At 39.6% G+C, this 19,551-nt stretch overlaps 1 protein-coding gene across 1 annotated transcript in view; it reads right to left on the reverse strand.

Moving 5' to 3' along the window:
* Window positions 1-18,896, reverse strand: part of plxna1a (plexin A1a) — a 278,302-nt gene extending 259,406 nt beyond the window's left edge. The window contains exon 1 of the mRNA XM_006631093.3: window positions 18,704-18,896. The gene's annotated coding sequence lies outside the window, so the exon portion shown is untranslated. The remainder of the gene's footprint in view (window positions 1-18,703) is intronic.
* Window positions 18,897-19,551: the final 655 nt, after the last annotated feature.

Genomic DNA, 19,551 nt, shown 5'->3' on the forward strand with positions numbered 1-19,551 from the left:
TATTCTTAACCCTGAAAATTCTCTGAAAGCAGTCTTGGCCCTTGTTGTCAACTCCCAGGCTGCTGCTATCTGAGGCCCCTACTAAGCCACGTTTTCGAACACAGAGCGCTCCTTTGTTGATAGAGCTCAGATACCAGGGATGGGCTAACCTGTCTGACAGGCTGGTGGACAGGTGAATGGCAGGCACTTCATTGTCTCCAACACAGATACTGCTGACGGAGTCACATTCCCACAGGCCAAAAGAACTGTTTTTGCAGCTTCGCCCGTCTAAGCGGGTTTTCAGGTTTATCAGATGTTAGTAGGGCGGAGCAAATAAGCTCTGGCCTACGAGATGTCTGGGACAAAAATATACTGACACCATACATTAGAAAGAAAGATATTAAAGGTTCCCCAATTTTCTCCAAAGTGAATGGCAAAAATCACCAACAGACTATATCAAACAGTCATTCTATGAAGAACTAGGGGGGATAAAACTACCATAGCTGCCACATACGAAGGGACATACACTTGCATTGGAAAGTAATTTAAAAGTCAAATGAAAAGTCTCATTCTCGTAGGACATTAGTCTTGTTCGAATAAAAAAAAACACAACAGGCTGTTGGCTTTTCACTGGCTGAACACAATGTAAAGTGAACGCCAACTACAAAGCAAAGTTTAGAGGAAATCAAACTTCCAGGCAAATCGGCAAGGGTGCGTCCTATGCCGGAAATAGCTGTGAACTGAAGCATGCTGAGTTTTCCCCATCAACACAGGCAAGTGATCCCTCTAAATAAGAAAGCGCTGAGCAGTCTCAAACCACTGCACGCATTTTAAGTTTATTTTAAACCTTACTTTCTATTATGAGCGTGATTTCATCTCATTACTAGATGCCCTGTGTAGTTAAAATTATTTAACTGTGAATGATCTTGTAATAGATTTGACTCCATAAATGCCAAAAGAAAAATGACATGACTACTCAGACACATCAGCGACTTGCAGAATCTCCGACAGCACACTAGGTTTCAGACTGAAGCAAGCTTCAAGAGTATCTGAAGTAGGCAGCATTGTAACCTGAGGAGGATACTTATTTTCGGTCAAATACAAAACCTTAAGAGTTTGATCCCTTACCAGAAAATAGGAAGGTGAGTAGTACAACGCATAGGTTTATAAACGCCCAAAATGTTGGGTATCTGTTTATTGCAATTGTGTTGATTGACGTTAACCATTATATCTCCAAGGCCAGGTCAAATCAACAGCCCAACAGAGAAACCTGAGTCCCAGAAAACAACAAGACTTACAAATGGGTGCACACTTACAAACAATCTTGAGATGGTGTTTTCCATATAGTGTAATGTATTGTTTTTTCTGTAAGTCCTCGTTCTAATGACCTTAATATTTAGATATTTTGATTACACCTGAAAGTGTTTAGGCAAACAATTACATTAACACAAATAGAAAACTATAATACAATACTACAATAACTCCTAGAGTATTCCTGCTCTGCAGTTTACAGCATTTTGCTTCCTTTAAGGGTTAAATTTGCATCTGTGATACAACTAATTTGAATTAAAATGATATTGTAATGTGCACCATAGAAAAATAAAACATTTCAATTCAGTATATCAATCTGTCCTTTGCAGTTTAACATTACGAATGCTAGAACATTTGAACGCAAAAGTTCCAGGGTCAATGTAAATCAATATTCTTTATATTTATTACTATTTATAAATAGTGTCACTTTTCACTCCAAGATAAATGTTGCAATTTGCCCTTCCAATACAGTTTTTACACAGTGAACATGGTGCCTATCCTCCTGGACAGTGCTATTTAATGGCTAGATTGAGGAGGGCAACACCAGTTCTCCAAGGTTAGATACATACAAGATTTACAAGTAGCTTTCAATTTGTAACTGATTAAGACCAGAAAATCAGGAGCTTTTGTTTTTTATCCAAAATATTAGCTCCAGTACACAATTAAGACAGAAGCATGGGGGCATCCTGTGACCCTTGAAGACAGGAATTGCCCATCTCTGGCTGTGCGAAGCAGAACTTCCTCACAGGCTGCAGTACCAGGTACTGTTGTGAAGACTGGCACCCCTGTTGACTTTCTTCACATGTCATTAACAAGGAGCTCTGAACCTACAGGCCTATATCCTGGGCCTCGGGGCCACAAGATCATTTCATTTGTGTTCAGAGATTCTCATTACTCAACCGAACAACGAACCAAGGTAAATCACTAGGTATTTGCTTTCATATAAAAAAATAACTCAAACACTACTCGAAATTCACAATTTTCTAACTCTAACTAAACTAAAAATGTCTAATTAAAAATTAATCATTTTCTGCAAATCAGAAGATACAGTAGTGCTGAAAGAGCACGCAGTTTTTTTTTCAGGAATTCAAAACTTTTCCTATAACCCACAATAGCCCTTGGGTGCATCAAATCAGTTCACAGAAATTTTTAAAATGTAAAGGTCCAGCTTGAAACCAAGTATGATGGTATAGAAACCCTGGTCAATTTGAGAACCATTACAGAATTTTAAACTGGTTACCATGCTTGTATGTAGTTCATATTTACACATACAAATTATATTTTTAAACTATGTATTTGGTGGTGGAAATAGTTTGGAAGTGAAGTTGAAACAGGCTTCATCTTGGCCACAGCATATGTTTCTAATAAATAAAACAGTTAATAGTGCAGAAAAACAAGACCACACAGAGAATATACTAAACGTCACTAGCACCACGCTAATGTTCAGGCGATATAAACACTGACTGCATATGTTGTGTTGGTTATTTGAGCTCACTGCAGACATGGTAGTGATTAGCTGGCCAGTCGCAAATATCTCAGCAATGTTTTTCTAAGCCACAGGAGGATTATGTCAGCATGGCCTCCCAGTGTACAAATTTATCTAAGCAAATAAAAGCAAACAGTTGTCAGTTACAGTGTTTTGCATTGAAACTCTCCACAGAATTGTGCAGGCTTTCTCATGTATACACCAGTTCTTAGATTTCATACACGTGTCCGCGCCTAGTCCTAAACTAATTGCTATACCATCCTTACCAGGTGCAACACTTTAGTGTATCAGGAATTAAAACATCCATGTCTGACATATCAATTATGACATGTAGAATTCACCTACATACCATCCTCTTACACTCAAAGTTTTTGAGCATCTGGACTAATATTTAATTATATGCATTGTTTTATACAGATCCCCAATTGAAAATATAAGTTGCATAAGCTTTATATGTGATATGCAGCAGTGTCAATGTCATAATAAAAAAAATCAGGTGCTGCTTGGATCAAGAAAACCCTAGAGAAGAAGGAAGGAAAGACCTTAGTATTAGTTCAAGAAAAAACAACTTGTATTCCTTCATTGACTCACCCATATTCAAATGTGTAGAGAAATCCAAAATACCATGAAGCAATAAAGACTTCTATAAAAAGTTTAAAAACAAATCTCTGTAATTAAGTCCCAATCAAAGACCAATCAATGGCAGGAGATGCTTATTACCTGCTTCTATACTTCACGTGTTCAGGAAACCGCTGGCAGAAAACAATACACTTTTACGAGCTGTATAAGTATCAGTAGCTTTAATATTTCTCAAAACGAAAGCAATAATACAGCTATTTTCCACAAAAGAAACAGAAGCGAAACTTCATGAACTGAGCTGAAGCCAGGCTCACACTCTCTTCAATGGTGAAACTGGAGTCCTCACAGAGAACAGGGAACTGCTTCATAGAAGTCAATTTCCTGTTTCATGGGATGGCACTGCTTCCTTCTACAAGTGTGTATCCAAGTTACACTAAGCAATGTGTGGGGAAAATAAGTAGAAAAGCACTAACTATACTGGTTTGTTCACTAATGGGCCCCAGGCAAAGTTGACAGAACTGGTCTCTAATCCCTAGTAACATTCACTGTGCAGAGTCACACTGTGGAGCAATGTCTAAGTCACACTGTCTAAGATAGCAATGGTGCTGAACTCGGTTCAAGCAGAAAATACCAACTTCATCCCTTGACACGAGCAAAGCTCATGAAAGTTCACCTCGAGTCTTTTTCCCCTTTTCTTTATAAAGACAATAGAATCCTAAAAAGTAAAATTTTAAACGTCTGATAAAATGCTTTTAGAACATACTTTTCATGCACTTTACTAATAAAAAACTTGTAAAAGGATTAAGATCAATGTTAGTAAACAAATTCCCCTGATCTAAACTGACTTAAATCAGTGTTTTAAACTGAACAGATTTAAACCAGGCAACCCTGCTGCCTGGCAACAGATTTTGTTTTCGGAGCAGAAGGATTTTGACTTCTACAAAAGGACTTAGCAGCATTAACAAAAGGGAATCATCCATCAATAGCAGGGCTATAGTGCTAATTCCTGTACATCAAACTTTCTATGTTTAGGTAAGAAACCACTAGCTTATATTTCATTATACATTATACATTTTGACCTGTATTGTACTGTGCGCACAACATAATGCTATTGTTTTAAATGAAAAAACGTTAATTTCTCACTGCCCTTTTTTTTTTTAGACAGCCTCCATGTAAAGCTCATGTTGTCTGCCAACCACTGGGCTCTGTCAGCAGCAATGGGCTATCAGCACCAATGACAATGCAATATCCCCTACCATTTGCACAACAACAAAGCACTGTCTCTGCCCGGTTAATTCGGCATGCAGCATTGAGCACTTCCAAGCGCGCTGTTGACAGGGATACGCATAATCAGGGATTTTTTTTTTCTACTGCTTGTAAAACAAGGGTCAAGGGAGGCAGCGCTGAAAAGCCAAGAGAAGCAATCAGCCTGGCCAAGATGCAGGGCCTGGGGGGATCATACTGTGAATCTCAGCCTGGGAAGGAACCTCTACACACCAGGGGGTAGTAATTATCATTAAAGACTCATGGGACCAGGAGTAGATGAGATGGGCTCAAGCTTAGTAGAACTGAGCTTTCAAAAGGGCAAGACAGGCACTGCATCAGTCTACTGAACATTAAAAGTTAGACCCGTTATAAAAAAAGGGATTTCAGTCAAGGGTTTCACATGAGACACCGCATAAGTTAAAGGCAAAAAAAAACATGAAAGAGGTGACAAGGCCTGTAAAACCTTGCTAACCCTTTTAAGAAATCAAGAAATACTTAAATGCCAAAAGACCTAAAGGAAATCACTTAAGCAGTGACAAAAAGTACAACACCGCAAAAGGAAGAAACATGAAACTCCCAATGGAGAAGTGTTTGATTCACTTCCAGGTTCAGAAGCCAACAATCCTTATACCTACTGCACTAATGATGCTGAAAAGAAATACAATTCATGTCAACGACTCACCAAAAATGACAAGCTTTAAGTACGAGGCTCGCCAAGATGACTTATACAAGCACGTGTACCAGGGAGTGGTACAAAAGAAGTCTTATCTGGGGAAAAAAAGTAAATTCAAACTAACTGTGATAACAGCAAGGTTCAAGGATGCACTATTGTGACAGGACAACTTACAGAGCTTTGGGATGAATAAGTCAATAGCTCTTATTGACTGCCAACACCAGGCGGAGAACACCTCAGGAACAGAAAATTAAAAGACCTCTACAAAATATACTCCAGAACGGGAAGCAGGAACTGGAAGGCAATGTTTTTATACTTAAGAAGTGACAGATCATTGAGGAGTTAATTAATAGAGTCCCACATTTACACAACAAATCGCCGTGCAAGCCCAAGTATTTCCTCTCCAGGTTATTTAACACCCACCCCCACAAACCAAGAGAGCCATTCAGGGAATCATTCACTCAAGGATCTGTCAGCAGGAAAAGGTACACCAGTCAGCGATATACAGCTGCAGCACATGCCTAACACTGCACAGACACTCGATGCAAAGTTACGGAATCTGACACAGGACACAGGCCACAGTCCTTTTTAGACTGCCCTCAAACAACTTAGAAAGGACACAGGAAGGGTAATCCTTAAACACCGCAAAGGTCATCTTGGCATTGTGGTGATTACTGATCACCAGACATCCTCTGGCCATGCTGAACAATCAATAATCAATAAATCTGTTGCCATACAATATTCATCAGGTTTGTAAGTGAGAAATTCACAGCTGGTGCAGAAATGAGTTAGAAATTGCCAGTACAAAACAGTCCACATGGGTGGAAATGTAGATCCCAGTATGTAACAGCCTGATCCATGTCCTATTTTACGTGCTGCCAGCTCTTGTACAAATGGCACTAATGAAGCAGAAAAGCACATGCAGAATTTGAACATTTTCTAAACGTAGCAAAGTAATCAATACCTGGTAGTGTCAACTAGCTTAAAGTGAAGCTTGTGCCGAAGTATGACCTGAAATGGCTGAGACGTGTATCCTATAATGGTCTGAAACCCATTCTTGTAATTAAGTGTGAAGTACTGTGAAAAACTTCCTCTGAAAAACAAAAACGTACATCAAAAGGAACATCACTTACAACTGCAACAAATTCACAAAGTTAACGGGAATTATTTTTGAGTAAGTAGGTGCATTTTATTGTACAGGCATGACAGAGGTAAATTCACTATGCTGATTGAAATGTCATCAAAGGTTTACTCTACTGTGAAGGTTACAGGGCAGTAATCTGTGTGGGCACAGCTTTATGCAATATATTTGTACATCATGCTTTACACTAGGTTACATTGTGGGAGTCTGTCCCTTTCTTCTTGGACATACTTGTTCATTGGTTTCTGAGCCCGAGCTGCCACACATAATGAAGTAAGCGTGGCACACTGTTACCTCACTGTGTTTTTCTTTCTTGATTTTTACCAGGCTCGCCTTTCAACATGTTAAATCACCTCATAGTCTATGCCCAATCATTACTCTCACAAATGAGGTGATTAAGTGTTCATTCAACAGTCCAAGTCACTTAAGTATATGAGAATCCAAATGACACCAATGGCAGTGTTGAGTTGCTTTATATATATATATTAAAGAAAAGCAATATGAAATAGTTCAAGTGGAGTGAAACTATAGCAGTAAACTTAAAAGTTCTGGAGGCAGATGCAATGATTAATCAGACCTGAAAAGATATTCATGCACTAATGTATCCAACTTGAGGAGATCCCATTTAAAACTGCACGGCAAATTCATCTGCCCAAACCACCTTGATCAAAATCATCCATCAGATGCAAAGTACACTTCAAATGAGAACAAAGCTACAAAACCAGCCAACAAGATCATTTGCTCTGAAGGAGCAAAAGCAAACATTTGAGCAGTTGATTAACATAGCTGCAGTCCTTGTTAACTTTAAAAAATGCTGATCTCTTGAAACCAATTATCTTTATCCCACATGCTATCAGCAAATCACTCTAGACTAATCCAGGTATTTCACTCCTGGAGGTTAAAAACCAATGCAAGTGGGGTATGTGAATTAAGAACAATCTTGATTAACTTTATGCAATGTAAGCATAAGCTTTGGTGTTATTGAGAGTCTAACAGTTTTTTTTTACTATTTCTGCATTATCGTCATCACAGGAGAGAGATCATCATCAACATTCTCCACATGCATTTAAGTCCAATCAACCTTAACATTAACTAAATTCTTTTCCTGGTTCTGTCTAGTAATTTCAAAAAAGGTATCGACTGGGTGCACACTGTATGCCCCAAAAACATATTAAACAAACTCTCAACGTTTCTGCACAAAAGCCTTCATCAGGACAAAGTGATGTAATAGCCACAGCGTAAACAGATGCTTTACTGAAAAAAATGTTTTAACTTTCTTTAGGAAAAACATCTGTTTTGCTTACTAAACCATAAACTGAAGAAGGCATCCTAACCTACACAGCTGTGCTGATGTTATGCCTTTTAATTAAAGTTTTAGTAAAGCTTCCTTCATGTCCTTTTATTTTAAAACTGAGGGTAAGAATATATTTGAAAAACAGGTGAAACTGTTCAGAGACTCCTAATGTTTTTGCCAGTTTAAACTGGCCATGGGATTCATGGACAAATCTGACAAGTGTTCTCCACTAGTTTGTAAATACAGGGTTTCAGAAAACCAAGGAACAGAGCCCTTCAGACTTGTGTCAAGCCAGTACATCTTAAAATACAAAGGAAGCATTTAAAAACATGAAGATCAGAAAAAGTCTGATTGTGCAAGTCTTTAGCCACTTCATTTCAATTATAAGACCGATCTCCTGCATTTTCTTTCATTTGAAACAATGTAGACTCTCCTGACTAGTCCATGTGTAAGGGAAGTTCTCAATATACTCTCATGTCATTTTCACATACAGTATTTGAAGATCAGAAATCTGAATTGGAGGTGTCAACACCAACTTGACCTTTTAGTGATATGAATAAGTTAGGCCAGTAACTTGCTTTCAGAAATGAATCGATATTGACAAAAGTCAACACAAAAGTCTACTTCAAATTACATAATGAAAAAAAGAATCCAAGGTCCTCACTAAGGAAATTAAGAGCAGGCATATTTAGTATTAAAACCAAAAGGACATCCTTACACAAAGTCACCGATTGTGGAACAAACTACCCAGCACTACTGATAGTTGAAGCTGAATCCCCTGGAATCCAAGGATGATCTGATCTTCCCACCAACTACGTCACCGATATCAGTTCAATTTTTAATTGCACTCTTCCTTAACTCCTTTGACCACAATTTATATAGTTTTCTAAATAGACAACAGCTTTTAGTACTGCGTATTAAGTTTCTTAATGGTCATTTCTTTTGTTCAGCTCTGGATCAGTCCCTAGGCTGTTGCGCTAGCAAAACCAGACACAAACGATAAATGCAAATGGCACAAACCAATTTGCCAATTTGCTGCAGGAAGTCTGCAAGCACAATCATGTGTATGGCAGTGAACACAGGAGGCTCGTTCAGGAACGTTATTAAAACTACACACATCAGTTAGCTGGCACAACTGCATTCCAGCGGCAGTGAGAGAAGCATGGGAGTCATGGAGAAACTATGGAGCGCATGACCCCACCAAAGTCAGCTGCACTGTTGAGGCTGTGTCTCATTACAGAACTAGATATAATACATTTACAATGGCAAAATAAGGTATTTTTGCCTGCACTGGTAGATAAAATACCTCACAATAAAATCAACATTACCTGAAAATACTTTCCATCCATTGTAACCTATACATCCTTAAAACATGCAGTCATTCCTATAGGATTTCCCAAAAGCAGGCAGAAGAGAAACTATAGATGGAGCAGACACACCTCAACATCTCTCTACTACGCCCCAAACATTTGTATTCCAAGAATTCTTTGACATCACTATGTAAAGATGTACATGACCAAGCACAACAACAAAGACATCCTGAACTCAAAAGTATGTCGCCACGTACAAGAAGGCTAAAGTAACTCAATTCTCATCATCATAAAAACAGCATACTTGGGAATGGAATCACCACTGACAAAATCTGGAATTCATCAACACAGCCTAACATGTAACCTGATTTCTCAGCAGATCAATGTCTGCTTGTGAAGGTGCAATGTTCTAAAACCGAGAAGCCCGACTCCCCACCTTACACCACTCAGGTCTTTCTCCTTCCCTCTGTCACATCATTTAAACAGCAGCCCTCCCTTATTGTCTGTCTTTCTACATATTCCCAGAGCTCTTTTCTTAATCCCTTTTAGGGGGTGGCTGCAGTGGACTGGGAGAGGGTGGAAGGGAAAGGAGTACTTCAGGAGTGAAGATCCTGAACTCTGTTTAAGGCATCGCACAGCCAAAATTCCACTGCTCAAGTTTTGCCTCACTAAAGGGGGGAAAAAAAACCAAAGGGAGATTTTTTTTTATGTTTGCCCCGGATGTGACGTGCTTCAACAGGTTGAACAAGTCTAGAAAACAACGGTTAAAAAAAATGACCGTTAAACTACCAACAACCAAAGTGAGAAACTTTGTTTTTTAATGCCTGCTTAAATTGCCAAATGATTTTGGCATAGTGCAGGTACATAAAGAAAGCACAGACATAAAAAGACAGTAGTTCAAAAAGCCAAAAAGGTAGTACCTGTAGCAGGTATCATCAATATCTGTTTCACAAGAGTACAGTATGTAATAATCAATTAGTGAAACAACTGGCAAGGTTACATACAATAATTCTAATTGTTTCTTTGTCCCAGTGAGTCACTTCAAAACAATTCCAAAACTTCAAAAGGAAATGTTTTTTATATAATTGCACCCCTCTGTAGCTAAAATATGAAGTGGAAAGATCTTTTACAGACAAAATAGCAAATTATGAGATGGAAGCCAGGTTTGTAATACAAACAGCAATTTCACAAAACCGTTTCGTCTCACAGCAAAAGTCAGGGAGGCTTTGATAGGTTTATATAAAATCCTTTTCCAAAAATAAAAAGGGAGTGTAGGTATGTTAAGGGAAAAAAGGATTTCCCAAGTGTCTGGTGAAGTGCTATATAACGAATTTGCTCTCTGCAAAGGAATCGATAAAATTCATTCAAAACCTTAATGGGGTATTAATTAGACGATAACTGCAGATCAGCATATATTTTTCTCCCAAATAAAAAGAAATCCCGATCTTAAAAACAAGAGGATGATCAAACCAGGAAAAAAAAGAGATGATCAGCTGCCTTTGGGCCACAGGGGACCGGACTGCTTTGGACAGCTTTCAAACCGAAATCCATCCACTCGATTTGCGGATCAAGGAGCTGCCTAAGAAGGGAGTGGACTAGGAATCCTACTAGTAAACTGATCACGTTGACGACAATGAAGCCCCGGCTCGTGGTTCAATAAGATCACTCTCTGCTACCAAGCCACTTCCCAACACCCCTAGAGCCTTTCAAAACTGTGCTCATTATCAACTCGGCTCATTCTCATTCAAGTCAGCTCAGGAATCATGGGGAGCAAAGCCCTTAAAGGGAAAGTAATGTCCTCATATATAAATATATATAAACCCATCTCATACACAAAACAGGTATTGCCACTTGACATCAGTACCAATTTCCCACCTCAGGGAATTTGAAGCACATCCTGCTAGACGGGTCTGACCTTATATAAATGAATATTCCACTGTAGAAGCAGTTCCAGGTCCCATTTACAAAATACCTGATTTATTTGCTTCCTCTCAGATGTAGTTTTCCCTGGGCAAAGCATGTCTCTTAAACCACGCTTTCTATTAGTCTTACTTACAGGCAGAGACTTAAGATGTGAATTATTTAAATTCCCCTTAGTAAATAAAAGTAAGAGGTCGAGTACAGGCTAGACAATTGCACTGCAGTATCTTTGAAAAATACCCACAATTATAAATAGGTGCACGTTGTGCATGCAACACCAGTGGCATAAATCATAAAACACTGAATGTGTGATTGATTGCATAAACAAAGTGTTTTAATCTTTTATGCAAGGGAAAACAGTACATGGTACAAATCTATTACAACTGTGTGTTCCTCCATTTCTCTCTGTTACACTCTTTATTCATGGCTCTAAAAATGCCTCAAGCAAAGCAGTTGATATGGTCTCGGCTGAAACCATAACTAGGAAAAATACTTTCCTACAGGTCGTTTTGTCACAGAGTTTAAAGCCGAAACTTTTTATTGGCTACTCAACAACTTAAAAACATTTAACAAGCCAAAATTAACTTGGTGGTTAAACTGCATAAAGATGATTAGTAAGAAGCCTTAATGCCCCCCACCAGTCCAAAAACTCTGCCAAAACATACTCAGTCAGAAACTAAATAAGCACATAGGTAAATTCAAAGGCCTACATTACTGATGTCTTTAGTTTCCTGGGCAAAAGATAAGCATTTAGAAAGCATTCTTGCACAAAACTGAATTGGTTGGATGTTCATTAAATCTCACTTCAAAACCTAGTGACTTAAACAGACTTTTATCAATGCTGGTTTATTTTCTAATCCTTTGTTTTTTCTATTTTATATATGAAGAGCACCTTTGGGATGTCCTCATGAAAAATATAATAGTGTTCTTAAAACGTCTGTCACATTAAAACAATATACTTTTAAGTCAGAAATTCTACTGCTTCATACTTAACTGACTATTTTGACAAAGGCGTTTGGGTGAAAGCAGGCCAATGTTGAACTTTAAAGTAGATTTTTTTTTAACTACCCAATACTTTTTCACATTTGCATTACAGTATGTGAAGTGGCTTCCTCTGAAGCACCTACTTCAGATTAGACTCTTAGATGGCAGAAAGCTTTGCTTCAATGGGTCCAGTAGCAGCCTGTCTGCCAAACTATTCCCAGTTCAGAGACAGCATTTACAGTAATAATTGAATTGCAAATAATAAAACAGCTGATATTCCGGATACCGCATATGACAGGCAGCTAATAGACTGCAACAAGAGACAACAAGATAAACATCCACAAGCAGTTTTGCATTTCATTGTTGGATGTGATTAGAAAATTATGTACAACATGTAGTTTAGAATAAGAAGACCTCAACACAAGTATGAGCACACAACAATTTCAGAAAATACTGTAGTATGTACTGCACAGATTACAAGGCAGCAGGGTGGAGCAGAGGTCAAGGTTCTCTGGACATTTGTAAGTTGAGACCTAGTACTAAGAATGGTACTCCACTTGAATTGTTCCAGTATTATTTCCAGCCATACACATGGGTACAAACGTAAGCTTTAGATGAAAGCTTCGGCCAAAATTTGTAATTAGGAATTCCTTAAGAGGAGAAGTTAACTTAACCGCATCAAATGATAAAATAATGAAAAGTGATGACCCTTTATAATTAACCCTTCCCCATGCACACAAAAGACCACTGATCGTGTTGAGAATTCAATGTGCAGATCAGAAAGGCATCTCACTCGCACGCGAATTTAAAAAAACAGGCTGCTGAAACCAATCGATTGCAACAGTGCATCGAACAGCAAGTGACAAAGTTTTACTTCTAGTGCCAAAAGAAACAGCAGCAAACAGTTTTAAAAAACACAGAACTTATCTTAAAAGACACTTGGCTTAAATCCCAGGCTATAAATATGACCTGAATGTGTACTGTAGTGCTACACAAAACAGTGGCACAGAGCGTACACTGCCCAAATTCTACACTCACTCTCAGTCGGAGGCTGAAAGAAATGGCAGCCTTGTTTTACACTGGAATGAATGGTATGAGTCTGACCAGTGAGCAGTCAGGCAGCCTACATTGTGGAATGGCAGCAGCAGTGGATATATTCCAAGATCTGCGGAGGCTGTTGAATCCTAATAAGGGATGCCCCTTTCCTAACAATCAACGTTATGTCAATTCTCTTTTCAGGTCTGAAAAAGCTAATGCTAAGGCCAGCAATTAGTGTGAGGCGAGTGTCGACACTGTCATCCACAAACAGCACACCTATTTCTCATTTAGAGTGGGAATAAATTATTGTGCTTGAAACAAGACTGAAGGTTGAGAAAATAAGACATTCGGAGGTGGTACAACATTCCAATCTCAGACTCAGTGTTACCATCCGCAAAGTGAATCTAAAATGCAACAACAGCGGACCATTACAGGACTTTAAAGCAGCCTGATTTCTTGATGTCATCAACCTTGTGCATCACTATAAAGAGGAATTTATAAAACCTCTATACAGTTACATAGCTGGCCTCCAAAGTAAAGAAACTACTGTATTTCAAGTAGTACACTCTCAAAGTACCTTCCATAAATGCAATTAATACTGCAGAAAATAATGAAGAAACACTGTGCTGAACTTTCAAGCTTATTGTGTTATAAAAAGCTGCTTTTACAGATTAGACCGGTTGTAGCTGCAATGTTTATATTCAATTTACTGTTCAATTTGTCAGCATTTTCATTTTGCAAGAAAACTTTTTTCATTTATTCCGTGATCTTTAAGGCCTTTTAAGTGGTGCCTGCTTCAAAACACTGCACATAAAAGCATCTGTCATTCAGTACAGCCTGTTTCTTTGCTTTAAATTTGAGTTTAAATAAATAAAAATAGCTATGAAACATGAAAAGTTACAGAGAGCCTTGTAAACTTATTTGCTTTACTTAAGGCTTGATTTTTTTAGGAAATGTCCACAAATGTGAGCACTTTCAATTCAAAACCAGGAAGGCGCAATGGACAATTTGAATTTGTGTTTCCAAGGCTTTTGGTTTTAACAGAGTCTCACTGTCAGGAGTCATTATATAGGAGATTAAAAAGGGAGGAAACATGTTATGATATTTTAAAATTAATTTTATAATAAAAAAGTTTATACTGCATCTTTCTTTGAAATTCAAAGTTCAGAAACTTCTAAATGTGACCACTACAATAGCACACCTGCAGTAACAGAATATCTACATAGAAATGTGGTCCATGAGACAGAGTAGCTATGTCAAATGTGCTCTGGATCAAAGACTCTGGATACATTACAGTGGGGTTACAGTCATTATGTATATTTCCACCAAACAGGACTCTGACAGTGTCATTCCAGCCTGTGATACAAATTCTAGTTGTATTCTGCATGAGGAAGTCGGCTGTACCTGAATTCAGAGCTATTTTATTAAGGGATTCAGATCAAGGGATAGTTTCAGCTGACAATATAGTTCAGAAACAGCTGTTTCTGTGTCCTTAGGAGGACTAAAGTAGGTATGTTCAGTTTCAAATGTTAGATCTTAAAACTCTTTAAACACCTTTAGAACATTTTAATATCAGCCTCCTTGAGTGCTTCTTAGCCTCAGGCCAATGTGAAACCCCAGGGAATTCCATCTGCATTTTTAAAACGGAACAGGCAGCATGAATTCTAAACCACATGGGCCTCCAAATATTCTCTAAGCAAAGCGAGACAGTACACATATAATACCTGGTGTCCTGGGTGTTTTATGTTTCCAAATGAATGTTTACAGTTATACCTTAACTAGTGAAAGTAAAGTACTATTCTGATAAACATTTACTGCCTTTTGCATTTTCCATGCTTCGTATGGATCAGAGTTATACAGAGCCTTCATTTGTGGACAAGCCTACTTTCCATTTGAAGAGAAACCAAGACAAAGGCAGTGTGGAAGGCATAGCCTTGAAAATATGACATCTGGTCTTGACAAAACGGACCATCCAGTGGCAAGCCCATAATGAAGAAAAGGGGGAAACTCCAAGGGATGAAGTACTTAAAAGCAAGCTGGTTAAAAATGCCTGCCAATCCCAGATATTCCTGAAACGCCAAGCTTAGCAAAGGTTTTCAGACGCCCACCACCTCTGCAATAGTGGGCGTCCTGCAAAAAAAAATAAGGCAAATCACATTTTTACACTGCGCTACAGTAATGGATAAAAACGAAGCTGTTTCTTCTAACGAGGTACGTGTGGAGAAAATGACCTACTATTCAGAAATACCAGAATGGCATTTAAACTCGAGTGGTATGAAATTCACCTAATTATAATACCTCCGGTACTCATGTCGTCTCACATTTCTGTCTTTCTGTTCTTGAACACCTGTGTTACGAAACGCAGCAACTTTAGTCCTAGCACTATATCGTCCTCTAGTCTGATTAAAGGCATTTTACTTTCAAGAAAATCGAGATTTAAAGGGATTTTATAGGCAAATGTTGCCGTTTTGGTGTACACGGCACGTAAAGACTTTAAAACTGCAATTTCTCGCCTACCCTCTTAAATGAAAAGATATAAAACCGTACCGGTGAATGATTTCAACAGGACTACTGACTTGATCATTCAGAACAATCTCGACACATTTTTGTTTAAAAACGGATGAGAACTCAATGTAAGGCTTCAATATAAAAGGTGTTGGAAATGATACTATCCTTAATACTAAAGTTACGTGAAGATTACCAATGAAAGCTAGTACTGTATCTATTTGACCATTATAAAATGTTTTTTTTCAGCCATTACTTAACCGAAGCTGACTGAACAGAAGAAGGAAACTAGTTTTCGCTCTTATAAAATCTGTTTAGTAACGTGGCCGCGCAGTTATTTCTGTGCAGACAAAAAGGGGTTTAACAAATGCACTCCCCTTACACGTATTCTACAATTATCAACTTTGAGTTACAGTAGCTGTCATTTGACCCTTTTCAAATTCAGCAGCACATACCCTCACAAATACGGAAAGCTGCGAAACGGGGTGTGCGCTGGCTTTCAGCTTGCATGTGTGTGCGAGGAGTAAGAAATCTTGGCAGTAGACCCACCGGCCACAAGACCGTAGGACAGTGTTACTGTATCCATCGATGATTTTAAACACAAAAAAAACGCAGCGCTGTGTTCTTTAAATCGTTTACGTGCAGATGCGATGGTCATTGTAACGCAAACAAGTTCCGAAATCGTTAAAACGTGTTTCACACATTTGACAGCACGTCAAACACACACTGACACAGAGCTCCGCGCTTGTTGTACCATTAAGCTGCTCTCTTCTGTCCCACAAAAAAACTCCCTCGGCAAGCCTATATAGTTCACTACCCTTAGACCCGAGTAACAGTGCATTAAAAAACGCATGGGGATTAAGCAGCGGGCTTTTAGGTCTCACACAGTTCCAAGGTGTCCCGTGTTCAACATAATACAAAGGTTATACAGCGAACAATAAGGGCCAACGGGATGCTATACCTAAAAATCCTACATCTTCACCCCGTATATGATTTACGAGTTGAAAGTGGATCAACCGCTCTTTTTTGTCAATGCAAACATTATTATTGTTGGGTTTTCCCCCCCACACGCTAAGGGTTACAAACTTATCAGAGGGATCATCATGCAAGTTGCAAAAAAAAAACCTGCTTGTGTCAGGCTTAGACTGCAGACAAACCGCCCTAACGTATTTAGCTCGCCCGGCTCCCCAGAAGCCTTATCTTGGAGACGGATCTGCTGGGTAGCGCGTCTATGCTCTTTAACCAAATTAACCTGACAGAAATCTTGCAATTCGAGTGTACAACCTGTCAATTAACCGCGGTGCCCTTTCGTTTTACCCGAAACGTTAAGGTTGGTTTATAACTCGTCTGTACACGAGTATTGAGGTTGGCTGGGTAAGTATGTGTCCTTTTGCAAGACATTAGAACTTTTCCGCACATTTCCAAGACATGCAATTCGCAATACCCCCCCCCCAAAACCCCCAGACAAATAATAAGAGGCTTAGAAAACGCTTTCAGTATAACAACCATTCTGTCCTTGCGAAAACCGAAAAAAAACAAGTTTGCTTCAGGATCAAATGGTAACTGCACTGGACGTTTTCACGTCCAGCTCGAAAATCCCCCGAAAACGAAGATTCCATCATGCATTTCAGTATTGAATCCATTGAATACGCCCCACTTATTTGCCTGTAAATATATTTGAATACACATTAGCCGTGCTCAACACAATACAGCGAGCTACTTTGGATAATGGTCTCTTGCTTTTAGTTTACGGAATTGCTTCCAAAGCAGCGTGTTAAGCCACTTATTCAGTGGTCCACACACAAATTCAAGACACCGCAACACGGGCTACATGCAAGGAATTAAATACCGAGGCGTGTTTCTATCTGTGCGCTACTCCCAAGTTTAAAAAGCGGAATCCTAGCCTTCGTTTTGTGAACGTAGCGTGCCGATGCAGGTCCGATTTCGCAGCTCTTAACCGGTACTACGCACCCACATGTAGATTCACTACGTCTGTAGCCTTCACGTACTGCAATACGGTATTTCAAAGACCGCCGACCCTCAGGAAACTGGAAAGGCTGACGGAGTTACATCGCTTTAAAAACGGGAGAGGTTTCTACTACTGACCGTGTGCGAAGCGGTCAGATCACATTGGGAATAAGCCTAACGTTACCGTTCCTAACCATTTTAGGACTAACAGGACATCGATTTTTAGCAAGCCATCATCAAGAGGTCCCGTGAGAAATCCCCCGACTCTCTGAAAGTGCATTTTTATATATCCACACATACAAGCTTGCTTACTCGCATTCCCACCCCTTGTGAACCAAAAACCCCTTAAATCTGCCAACTACGGTGCTGCAGCAAGACCGATGTTACTCTTCCTTTAGAACATTTAATTACTAAGCCAAACCCGTTTTTCTTTCTGTTCCCATTTGCAATATTCCGACTCTTTTTTTTTTCTTGCAACGCTTCTCTAAAGCCGGCTTCCAACTCCACTTTTATCTTTCTAACATCTATTTATTGTGCCGGTTCGCTACAGCCTCGTAAACAAACTGAGGATGTTTTGCTTTTTTGAAAAAAAACAATGTTTCACACGCCTCGCCTGTAGGTTTTCGCAGAAGTACATATTCGCGTTAAACGCAGTGCCTTACTGAAGCCCAGATAATAACTGAGCAGGAATAGCTGAAGGCTTACAAAATAGCGTAAGAGACCAGGAAACATTTAAAGTGAACGTTTACCTAGGTGGTTTCTATTTCTGTGCTCTGTAGCTAATTCTTTCAAACTGTTGGAGGTATTCCGGAGAACAGCTTATTTTATTTTATTTTTTAAAAAAATACACACATGAAAGCGGCAATCCGTTCCAACACACCACGGATACCACACTACCACTGTCTTTAAAACAAGGAGCCGCAGCCTACAGTCGACTTTGACAAGTCTATCTGGGCTTGTTTCAAAAGATGAGCAAGAATGATAAAAACTCCACGGCGTCTGTTCAACTTTAATGCACGAAGGCGGCATCAAAGTGGGCACCGCACTCCCACAGCTTTGTCTCTGGAAAGAGCACGCTTGTTTTTGTAAATCCCTCAGGATAATGTAGCGCGTTAGGGATTAGAAACTGTTGGGAGATGGACACCGGCGGAAAAGGAAGTCTTAAGGAAGGGGGGGAAAACCTCCCAATTTCCAAAGTCAAGAAACGGGTTCAAGAGCGAGAGAACTGTAGCCGAACCTTGTTACTCACCGATTGAAGCGATCCTCGGGTGGGATATCCTTGCCATAATTACATTCCCAAACTCGCGGACCCTTCTCTCGCTTCTGGGTAAGTCACAGCTCGCAGCTCCTCACGACAGTGTGGCTGCTGCTCCCCAGCATGAATGGAGTGGAATGCAGCGCAAGCTTCCGAAGGCAGCCCAGCCTCGTTCTGAAGGATCAATGTGGGACTGCGCCGGGAGAGAGAGAGAGGGGGGGGGGAACCCCAATAAATTCCCCGAGTTCTCCTGCAGGGGGCGTGCATGGCTGGAGCTGGCATGCCAGGAAAGGCAGCGGTGGCTCTTAAAAGGGCAACGTCTGCAACAGCTAGCCTTGTGCGTTTTTGCAGTCGAGGTAACCGCGCAAGGGAGTTCGCCTTCCTATCCGCTGTAGCCCTCGACAGCGCACAAGAAAATACTTCATTATTATTAAACGTGAATATAAATATCGGTATCGACTTCACGGTTGTAGTGCTCTGCGACACCCGCTGTCCCATCGAACTGGATTGTAAGGGTGTAACTGCGAGCAGCACCCACGTGGTAAATAAAAGTGATGTTCCCTATGTCAATATTAAGTATGTTGAAAACAAGCAGGGAACAGAGAAAGGTCTTATTTGCATTGCGGGAGAATCTAAACCCAGTTTATGACATCATATTATCTCAGGTGCAGTAATAAAGATTGCGTAAACCCTTTACATGAGTTTGTCAACGCAGGGACTCAAAAAAAGAGCTTGAGTAAACTACCTCTGTTCACTCTTCAGTAACTAATTGTATCTTATAGGGGGAAAAAATACCCTTCCAGAAAACATTTCTTAAAAGGGCAACACTACCTCTTTCAGTG

Source organism: Lepisosteus oculatus, chromosome 4 (assembly GCF_040954835.1).
Source record: "Lepisosteus oculatus isolate fLepOcu1 chromosome 4, fLepOcu1.hap2, whole genome shotgun sequence".
Classification (NCBI taxonomy): domain Eukaryota; kingdom Metazoa; phylum Chordata; class Actinopteri; order Semionotiformes; family Lepisosteidae; genus Lepisosteus; species Lepisosteus oculatus.